Below are 10,321 nucleotides of genomic sequence, written 5' to 3'. Positions count from 1 at the left end.
CGGCTGGCTGAGCTCCAAAAGGAGTTGAACCTGCCCAAGAACCGCCTTATATGTGACATGCCCACCAGATGGAACTCAACATTGGCCATGCTGCAGCGGCTGCACACGCAGCAGAGGGCCATCAATGAGTACCTGTGCGACTACGGCACCAGGACAGGGTCAGGAGAGCTTGGTTTTTTCTCACCACGCCAGTGGGGCATGATCAGGGATGCATGCACTGTCCTGTCACCGTTTGAGGAGGCCACAAGGATGGTGAGCAGTGACAGTGCATGCATCAGTGACACTATACCTCTTGTCCACCTCTTGGAGCATACGCTGCGTGGAATAATGGACAGGGCACTTGAGGCAGAACAGAGGCAGGAAGAGGAGGACTTCCTTGCCTCTCAAGGCCCCCTTTATCCAGACAGTGTTCCTGCTGTGCCACCCATCACACAGGAAGAGGGTGAGGAGGAGGAAGAGGAGGAGGAGGATGATTGTGTCAGCATGGAGGTGGAGGCTGGCACTCAGCATCAGCAGCAGCAGTCTTATAGGGATGATTTACAGTCCCAAGAAACACGTGGACTTGTACGTGGCTGGGAGGAGGTAGCTGCGGATCATGTTGTCCTTAGTGACCCAGAGGACTCCGGACCGAATGCCTCAGCTAACCTACGCTGCATGGCCTCCCTGATCCTGCAAAGCCTGCGGAAGGATCCTCGTATTCTTCGGATCAAGGAGAGGGACCATTACTGGCTGGCCACTCTCCTTGATCCACGGTACAAGGGTAAGGTTGCCGACCTTATCTTGCCATCGCAGAGGGAGCAGAGGATGAGACATCTCCGGGAGGCCTTGCAGAAAGCTCTGTGCAACGCGTTCCCAGAGACTGGGAGGTCACAAACTCCTGGTCCTGGACAACGTGTTGCTGAGGCATCAGTCAGAAGGAGCGGTGGAGAAGGTGGCCGTCTGACTGATGCTTTCAGACAATTTTTTAGTCCGCAGCCCCAAGGTATGATTGGTTCCAGCACCCATCGCCAGCGTCTAATTTACATGGTGCAGGAATACCTAGGGGCAAGGTCAGACTTGGACACCTTTCCCACTGAAAATCCTCTGGCTTACTGGGTCTTGAGGATGGATCACTGGCCAGAGCTTGCACAGTATGCAATTGAGCTACTGGCCTGTCCTGCATCCAGCGTTCTTTCGGAACGCACCTTCAGTGCTGCTGGTGGCTTCGTTACCGATCACAGGGTGCGCCTGTCCACCGAATCAGTTGATCGACTGACCTTCATCAAGATGAATCAGTCTTGGATCACCCACAGCTACCAAGCACCTGAAGCTGATGTAACCGAATAATTTTTGAAATACCACATCCCTTCAAGACTGCCTATGCTGATGCTGAGTGACTGTCCTGTTATGTTGATTGTCTATCCTCTTCCTCCTCCGCTGATATGTTGGAAGAACATTTTTGGTTCTGGGTGATGCCAGCAGCCCAATTTTTCTGCCCCTGTTTAACAGGGGCGTTTAAGTACAATTTTTGATGCAATGCTTTGCAGCAGGGTTAATTCCTGCAATAAAACTAGAGTATATGGCAGAGGTTGCAGTGTGATGGCACCAGTGCCTAAGGCCCAATTTTTCTGCCCCTGTTTAACAGGGACATGTAATTACAATTCTTGATATAATATTTCACAGGAGGGCCCCTTCCTGTGCCCACCCAGAGTAACTGTGAGGACTTATAGTGTTGTGGCACCAGCACCACAACCACCAAAGGTCAATTTTTCTACCACTGTTCAACAATGGCATGTAATTACAATTCTTGATATAATCGTTCACAGCAGGGCGCTCCAGCGCCCACCAAGAGTCACTTTGAGGGCTTACAATGTTGTTGCAAAACCAACACCTTGTTCCGCCATTTCTGCAGAGCATATAGGGCAGGCCCCTACTTTCAAACATCCAATTTACAAACATCTCCTACTTGCAAACGGAAGGAGACAACAGCAAGTGAGATGAAAAAAGATGGACGACAAAACAAATTATACAGGGGTGATAACCCTTCCCTATGTTTTCCAAAAAGCTTAAAAATATTTTTTTTGACTGGAGCTACACTTTAAAAATGTACCAGTTGAAAATTACAAACAGATTCAACTTAACACAACAAACCTACACAGTCCCAGTCTTGTTTGCACCGCCTGTATACTGCTGTTCTGAGTATATAGGGCCTGGGGGCCACACGCATTTCCTTTTTTTAATATGGGTACAGGGTTCCCCTTAATATGCGTACAAGACCCAAATAGGCTGGTAATGGGCAGGGAGGGCTACCCATGCCATTTTTCTGAATGATTTTCAACCATATTGCAGGAACCAGATATAACATTAAAACCGCAAGCAGTTTTAAATGGTGTTATTTCCGCTTAATGTCATTTTGTGCAGGGACTGTTCTAAACACGGGAAACACGTGGCACTTCACAGGCATACTACAGACACCCACCAGGCACCATATTTAAAGGAATATTTCACTTTTTTTTTTTCACTTTAATCGTCATTAAAATCAGTGCTCCCACCAAAACGGTAGTTTTTAAAACTTTTTTTTGCAGTGACCCATGTCCCCTGAGGCAGGAGGCAGGTCGCCAAACCCTTTTTAGGACACTATCTTGCATATTAGCCGTTAAAATTAGCACTTTCCAATTCGAACGTTCGAGTCCCATAGACTTCAATGGGGTTCTAACGTTCGTACCGAACGCGGGGGTCGTTCGCAAGTTCTGGTGCGAACCGAACCGGGGGATGTTCGGCTCATCCCTAATGCCTACTATATTTAGACAATATTTTCTTATCCCAGATTCCACCAGGCGTGACATTCACCGTTCTGGATGGAGACCATATGAGTACCCTCTTGGGCCACATTGCGGCATGCTCTGTCACCTGCTGTGACTGAATGACTGATCATTGTACTGACCGCTGCTAGTACCATGTGATCACTGTGACCAATCGCAGCAGATCACATGACAATTGTACACAATGGATAGGTTTCATTCATGCCATCCATTGTGTACTATTGTGTTGATCTCTGTGATTGGTTACAGTCAATACATGGTACAGACAGGGACCAGTCGCAGCCCATCTGTACCATGGGATTAGCTGTGGCCAATTACAAATAACCACAATAGTAAAGACTGAATAAACCAATTTAATTCAGTAAAAATGCATATAACAGTTAAATTCATTGGTATAAGCAATCATAATGTGTAAAAAAAAAATCATAATCACTTCCCCAGAGTATTACAGTTTTATTATGGTAACACTGTATTGCTCTGGTCACAGTGTTTAAAAAAAAAACGTACTGTCACCAGTCAGTGTCCCTGATCACTGCCAAACCAGTTATATGATGATGCTGTACTGCACTGCACTGGCGACAGTATGTAAAAAAACAAAGACAAAATAAAATTATAAAAAAAGTGTTTTTTTTAACCGCTTCCCGACCAGCCGCCACAGTTACACTGTGGCAAGTTGACTCCTTTGCGCGAGCCGTTGTAGCTACACGTCGGCTCGCGGGGTCGGGATAGCAGACGCGTGTGTGGACCACCTGAGGCACTCGCATGCGCTTGCTGCACAGTTGGGGTGCCAATGCTCATGGCCGATGGTCGCGATGACCGCCGGCCATAAGTGATTGTGAGCAGCAGACATCGAACAGGGAGTGAAAACACACACTTCCCTGTTCTGACAGGAGTGACAGATCGTGTGTTCCTATTAGCTAGGAACCACAATCTGTCACTTCCTCTAGTCAGTCCCATCCCCCTTCAGTTAGGATCACCTCCCAGGGAACACAGTTAACCCTTAGATCGCCCCCTAATGTTAACCCCTTCACTGCCAGTGAAATTTTTCCAGTAATCAATGCATTTTTATAGCATTGATCGCTGTATTAATGCCAATGGTCCAAAAATGTGTCAAAATTGTCCAATGTGTCCACCATAATGTTGCAGTCATGATAAAAATCACAGATAGCCGCCATTAGTAGTAAAAAGAAATAATAGTAAAAATGCTATAAATCTATCCCCTATTTTGTAAACGCTATAACTTTTGCACTTTTTTTTTTAAATGGGCATATTTATTATAGCAAAAATTACAAAATATTGTATTTTTTTCAAAATCGCTTTTTTTTTTTATAGCGCAAAAAATGTAAAACGATTAAAGGCGATCAAATACCACCAAAAGAAAGCTCTATTTGTTTGGGTGCAACGTCGCACGACCACGCAATTGTCAGTTAAATCGATGCAGTGCCAGATCGCAAAAAGTGCTCTGGTTTGGGAAGGGGGTAAATTCTTCCAGGCTGAAGTGGTTAATTTCTTAATTTTCCCCAAAATTGGGACAAAAAAATTACAACTTAAAAATACCTGCCATGCCCCTTACTAAATACTTTGAACTGTTTACTTTGCAAAAAAAGGGTAATTTTGGGGATAGTTGTACTGTCCCTTCTTTTGGGCTTCAAGAAATGAGATAGGCTAGGCTGTCTGTAGTGTATCTGTATGTCATTAGGATTGATCAATTTTCCTATCTAGCTATCTAGATAGATAGATCTGCAGTTAATCCTTTTAGCCAATGTTCACCTTGGCCCAATTTGGGATTTGATATGTCAAATCGGAGCCTATTGCTGGCAATGGCACCATTCGAATCGATGCAGCGCCAGCTCTGCTGCTTGCAGGAAAAGTCCAGCAAGCAGCATCTTTCGGGCGGTCTGGGAGCGCTGCATACAGGGCCCTGAAAACGCCCTGCCCATTGAAATGAATGGGCAGCGCTTCCGAAGCGCCTGAAAAGCACTTCCAAAGCAACGCAACATGGGAGTTTTTAACCCCTTCATTGGGGTTAAAAGCGGCCATAAAGAGGCGCAAAAGCGCTGCTTTAACATTTGGAAAGCGCCGCTAAGATGAGCAACGCTTTACCACTAATGCCCGTGTTTTCAGTGTGAAAGCAGCCTTAGAGTGAGGTTTCAGTTGGTTAATAGCTTCAAAACACCTGCTGTCTGTTTACATTTAGAGGCTTGTCAGCCTGCCAAGATCTATTTTCGTATAAAATAGAATAGAAAAATATCTGTACCTGTATTGAGAAATTTGAAGACTAATTTCTTCACAATGCTTATAGATGAATGAAGGCTTATTTAAAGGTGCTTTTGCTGATTGTTCAGAATATGTAAAAACATTAGTGTGCATAATATATGCACAGAATCACTTTAAGGTGATTCTTGATACCCGGTGCAAGTGAACACAGGTATTTGGCTTTATCCAGCTGCCATAATGGGACACTGTTCAAATCTTGATGTTATTTGTGAGGGGGTGTGGATTTTCCTACACTATGGGGTTAAAGAAAGGGGTCTTTATTTACATCATTGCCCTTAAAACCTTTGATAGTTTCTATGTTCAAGATGGTTTCTCATGCCAGCCATAGATGAATTGAAATTCAGCCCGGTTCATGCAATTACTACTGCTGGCTATAGCTGGCAGTAGTAATCATTGTATTCTAATGGCAGGGAAACCTCCTGCTGTCAGAATACAATAGCGCTGCGGGAAGGATTCCTCCATCAGCAATGGATGTGTTGATGGGGGAATCAAGTGATTTTCTTTCTTTTCTGCCTTGGTTGAAGGAAAGAAAATTGCTTAATGTATAGCCAGCCTTAGGTTGAGAAATGTCATTTAGCCTTTATTGAACTGTAAAGAAACAAGGTTTACAATGGGTAGTTTTCAATTTATAAGGCAAAACGAATGCAAGGTTTGTAATGGGATTAATTTAGTTGTTTGACTTAATTACTCAAGCGAGGCTATGCAAATTCGTTTTAATTATTATTGTAAAAGCTAAATTGAAACTCCTAATGGTTACAACCAAAAAATGCCAGTCTTTTTAATGATCTAGTTAAAAAAAAGCAGTTTGTGAACAAAGTATGATCTAGTTTTCTTTCCATACAGTGTAGTGGAGAACCCTGCTCATCTATGACTGCTCAGTGCTGGATGGGAAGTTCATTGTCCTGTACAGGGAATACTCCTTTCATATTTTCTCTATAATCTAAAATGTAGAAAAGTGAAGCAAGTCTTTCTTTGTGTGTGGCTTATCAAAGAACCCTCCGAATCTCAGGAACTAGGAGGGATACATCCTACTGAGTGTTTTATCTTACTGCTGACTACTGGGGATTGGTCAGATTTCAGGCGCCACAGAACAAAGCTAGTATTATTCCTTAAATCTTCCTCCACTGCTTTATAGCAACTTTCCATTCTACGCTTTGTTGTTGTTTCTTTAATTTATGCAATTACAGTGTGGTAACTGTTCCCAAAACCTGACAATTATATTTCATATTTAACTATTGCACTGGATTCTGATTCATACCTTAAGCCAGTGAAGAAATCTAAGAGTAGCCGAAATCCTACAGCAAGGAAAGGTTATTGTAGTATCTAGGAAATGTTATCGAGACATACAATGTACTGATTCATTTGTCATGTTTCCGCATAATCATCACTGTACAACTCTAGTACTAAAGGCAGATTATTTTTTTTAGTCATACAGACTACCTTTTGTCTGTCTGCCGCTAAGCCCTCTTATCATTAATGGGTTCCTCTAGCTACACAAGATTATCGCACAATGTTGTTTCAAGAAATGTACATGTGATCGGCTATTTCCTTAAAGTAACCCTTTACCTTGCCAATGTTTACAGAAACTACTGCCAAAAAAAAACGATTCAGCTTATAAACAGCTCAGCGGTGCATGATTACTACCCAAAAATTCTATTGCAGTCTGCCCTCCAAAATCCAGTTATTCCACCATTGGGTGCTGCCGCCTTACCCCTCCTGCCACATAGAGAAGCTTAGGCCAGGCACTTCAACCCTTTCTGTGTCATGTGTCACTGCTTTCTACATATATCAGTAGCCAGGCGGAATACTTTAAGTGGAGTCCCACCCTATTTTAGATGTTTGGCCCCTGGCATTGCTAATCACAGTCCCAATAATGTTCGGAATGTTTTTTTTTCTTTCTGTAAGGCATATTACCATTTTTGGTGAGTAAGTAGCTCCACTGTACGTCGCCACGGTAAGGTACATCATATCTGGCCGCCCATTGGCTCTTATAATATAAGTGTCATCAATCCCAGGAATCAATGGGAATCCTCTGCTTCAATGAGTGCACCACGCTGTGTGAGATCAGGAGGTGCATGCTGGGTAGCCAGCAGCACCATATCCTGGATGAAGCTAAGAGTTGGCTTCAGATGTCTACACTGAAGATGGGAGCGTTCTTGTTACAAAGTTCACTGTGAGTACATTTTATAACTATATAAAAAATAAATAAAAAAAGACTACATTTCCGAATTGTAATAGATAACCTAAGATTATCGCAGCCATGTTTTTTAGGAGAAAATAATAATAAAATAACTGACTGGAACTCTGTTTTGTTTTGGCAATTGATGTTAAACGATATTCTTATTCACAAAAAATCTTTCCTATACATCCACTACTTAATGTACCTGTAATCTATTTTTGTTAAATCATTTCTGACTGTGTTTTTCTGCCTCCTTGTAATGTCCTCTGTGAGTTCACAAGCCTCTTCTGTTCCCCTTGCTTCTGTTCGCTTGGAACAAGCGGTGCGTGTTAGTAGAGGTCATCTCAGGAGTGAGCAAGAGAGGGTGGCTACAATCCTACATACAGTGGGACCATGGAGAACAAATGTGACCAGAAGTCAAAACAGCAGCAAAAAGAAAAAAAGCTTTTCAGATTTAGTAAAACATACTTCAATAGATTATTTATTTAAAACCAAAATTTAGTGCCCTGGTGCTCAACCTGTGGCCCTTTGGTGTGATGTGAGGCCCTCTGACCTCAGCAGTTTGTAGTGGAAACATTGATTAGGGTAATAGCACTTTTTCATATTGTCTTCTGTAGCATATCCAAAGCCAAAAAATGGAGCATGTGCACACTCTCTGACCCTCATTTCCCATATTAGGTCTGCAGTTTCAGACAGTCCTCTTGAGCATTACATATATTGAACAATATGTGCAACCCTTTGTGATGTCAGGGGCTGCATTTGAGGCCCCCTTAGCTCATAAGTTGACAACCAGTGATTTAGTGGTTCGCTTTATCTATGTACAACAAGTCATAATTTTCATATAAGACCACAGCACTGCCTATTCCTTTTAGGTTGCACAGTTTAGGGAAAAAAAGTAGTGGTGCTAGGAGATACCACCATGTTTACAAACCTAGGGAATGGAAAAGTGTAAATATAAAACAGAGTTTAGAATTTTGCAGACAAAATACAATTTGAGTAAAGCAGCCTAGATGCACAATTAGGCTTCATGGACATGGCCGTTCATGGCTGTACACTGTCCAGAGTGGGTACGGGCAGGTATTTCTGTGACTACTTGGCCTGTACAAATCATTTACAAGTTGACACGCTCCTCAGCTGTCCACATGGAATCGCACATGGTGTGAGTATCTGTAGGTAGGGACACACAAACAGCCCTGGAGCAGTGTATAATCGCTCTTTGAGGGATTACATGCGTTCATTCGCAGGTGTTTCAACCTTTCCACAGCTGATTTCAAACACCTGGCCATACCTGTTACAGAAATATGCTGATCTGGGCAGTGTACAGCCATGAGCGACCGTGTAAATGAGCCCTTAAAACAAATTATTCATTTATATGTATGCAATCAAAATTTTGTAAGAACTGCAAGAAAAGTATACTCACATTACACTTATTTACACAAATCTAAACTACCTGTATACACTGACACATATCCTGTCTGTAAAAGTGTATTTTTTTTTTCAATCATCCTGTTGCTGTTTGCAATGCCTGCTGTTGGCCCCCAAAATAGATTTTACCTTTCCTGTGTACAAACTGTGAATAAACATTCCCCACCATGATTGCCTGTGTCCCCTTTGAAAGTCCCCAATGAAAAGTAGTAACCAATCAGAGTGGTTCTCAATCATGTGATTACCTTATTAGTTACAATCACGCATAGGCTGGAGGTTTTTAGTCTGCAGGTGAACACTGCCGCCTTTAGGCTGAGGTGGCATCTGCAGTACCATCAGTTTTATACTGTAATTGTGTAATAATTAAAATTACATTAAAGCGGAGTTTCACCCAAAAGTGGAACTTTTGCTTTAAGGCCTCCTCCTCTGCTCCTGTTTGTGAAACTGAGCTTTTGGGGAGGAGGGGGGGCGGATACCCGATTTTGACAGGTAATTGCTCCCACTTCCTTTCTGGTCGCCTAAGCGATCAGAAGATGAAGCTCTCCCTCCCGAAGTCTTCTGGGACATATGACAGATCCTAGAAGACTTTCGAGACCAGTCATGGAGCGCAGCGGGCACACAGGGAGAACACAGCGTGGGTGAGTGCACCACCGGATCGTGGGACAGGTGAGTGTGTGTTTATTAAAAGTCAGCAGCTACACTTTTTGTAGCTGCTGACTTTTAATAAACAAAAATATGACTGAAACTCCGTTTTAAACATGCCTCCAATGGTCCCAAATTCCGCAGAACATTCCTGGAGTTTTAGTGGAATCCTTGCATCCTATGCGAAGCCGAGTGTTGGAACATTCAATCCAGCACCCAGCTCCAACTTTTTGCACAAACTCTTCAGCAGAGTAATCTCCTGTACAACAGTAGGTGCCTAGTGCCAGCAGCAGAAGATAGAGGAGCGAGGGCAGCGACACAGTGCACACACTACATTGCAAGGTGGTAAGTCAGCTGTGCTTTACCTCCACTGGTCACCAATGTCTTCCATGTCCCCCCATCCTCCCACTGACTGATACTGCTTTTCAGATGGATGAGTGTTTTTATGCAAGTCAGCAGATTGCCATTGCTTTAAATAGAGCAGCATTGATGATAGTGCCTAGGTTGCACTGGAGTTGCTTTGCACTGCAATGCATTTTTTATGTCTTGTGAAGGTGTGTTTACATTGCAGAGAAATAGTCTAAGGCAGGCCACAGGTTGCAGGAAAGAAATTTGCTTGATCCCCCCAGCAACACAGACAGTGTTGATGTGGGAATCCCTCAAGCCAAGCCAGTGTCTTCTCCTGATGGGGGTGAGTGGGAGAGGAGCCATCACTGCCAGGAGAAGACGGTGATTATTGCTAGCAGCTATAACATAATTGCATGAAAAATTGATTCATCAACTTGAGTACATTCAGCCTGCCCATACATGGTTTGAATCTTGATCAGTCTATGGTCAGCTTAACCTTATCAAATGGTACAGTTTACATTTAGAAATATGTGAAATATGAGCAACTCTGCACTCAGATTCAAAAGGTTGTTTTCAATAACTACACCCATCTAGAGAAATCCTAAATCTTGCAATAAATCACTCTATATCCACAATGTAAACTCAGTCA

Source organism: Lithobates pipiens, unplaced genomic scaffold (assembly GCF_037356315.1).
Source record: "Lithobates pipiens isolate NorthernLeopardFrog02 unplaced genomic scaffold, aLitPip1_a1.2 Scaffold_13, whole genome shotgun sequence".
Taxonomy (NCBI): Eukaryota; Metazoa; Chordata; class Amphibia; order Anura; family Ranidae; genus Lithobates; species Lithobates pipiens.
This window is presented reverse-complemented; position numbering follows the sequence as displayed.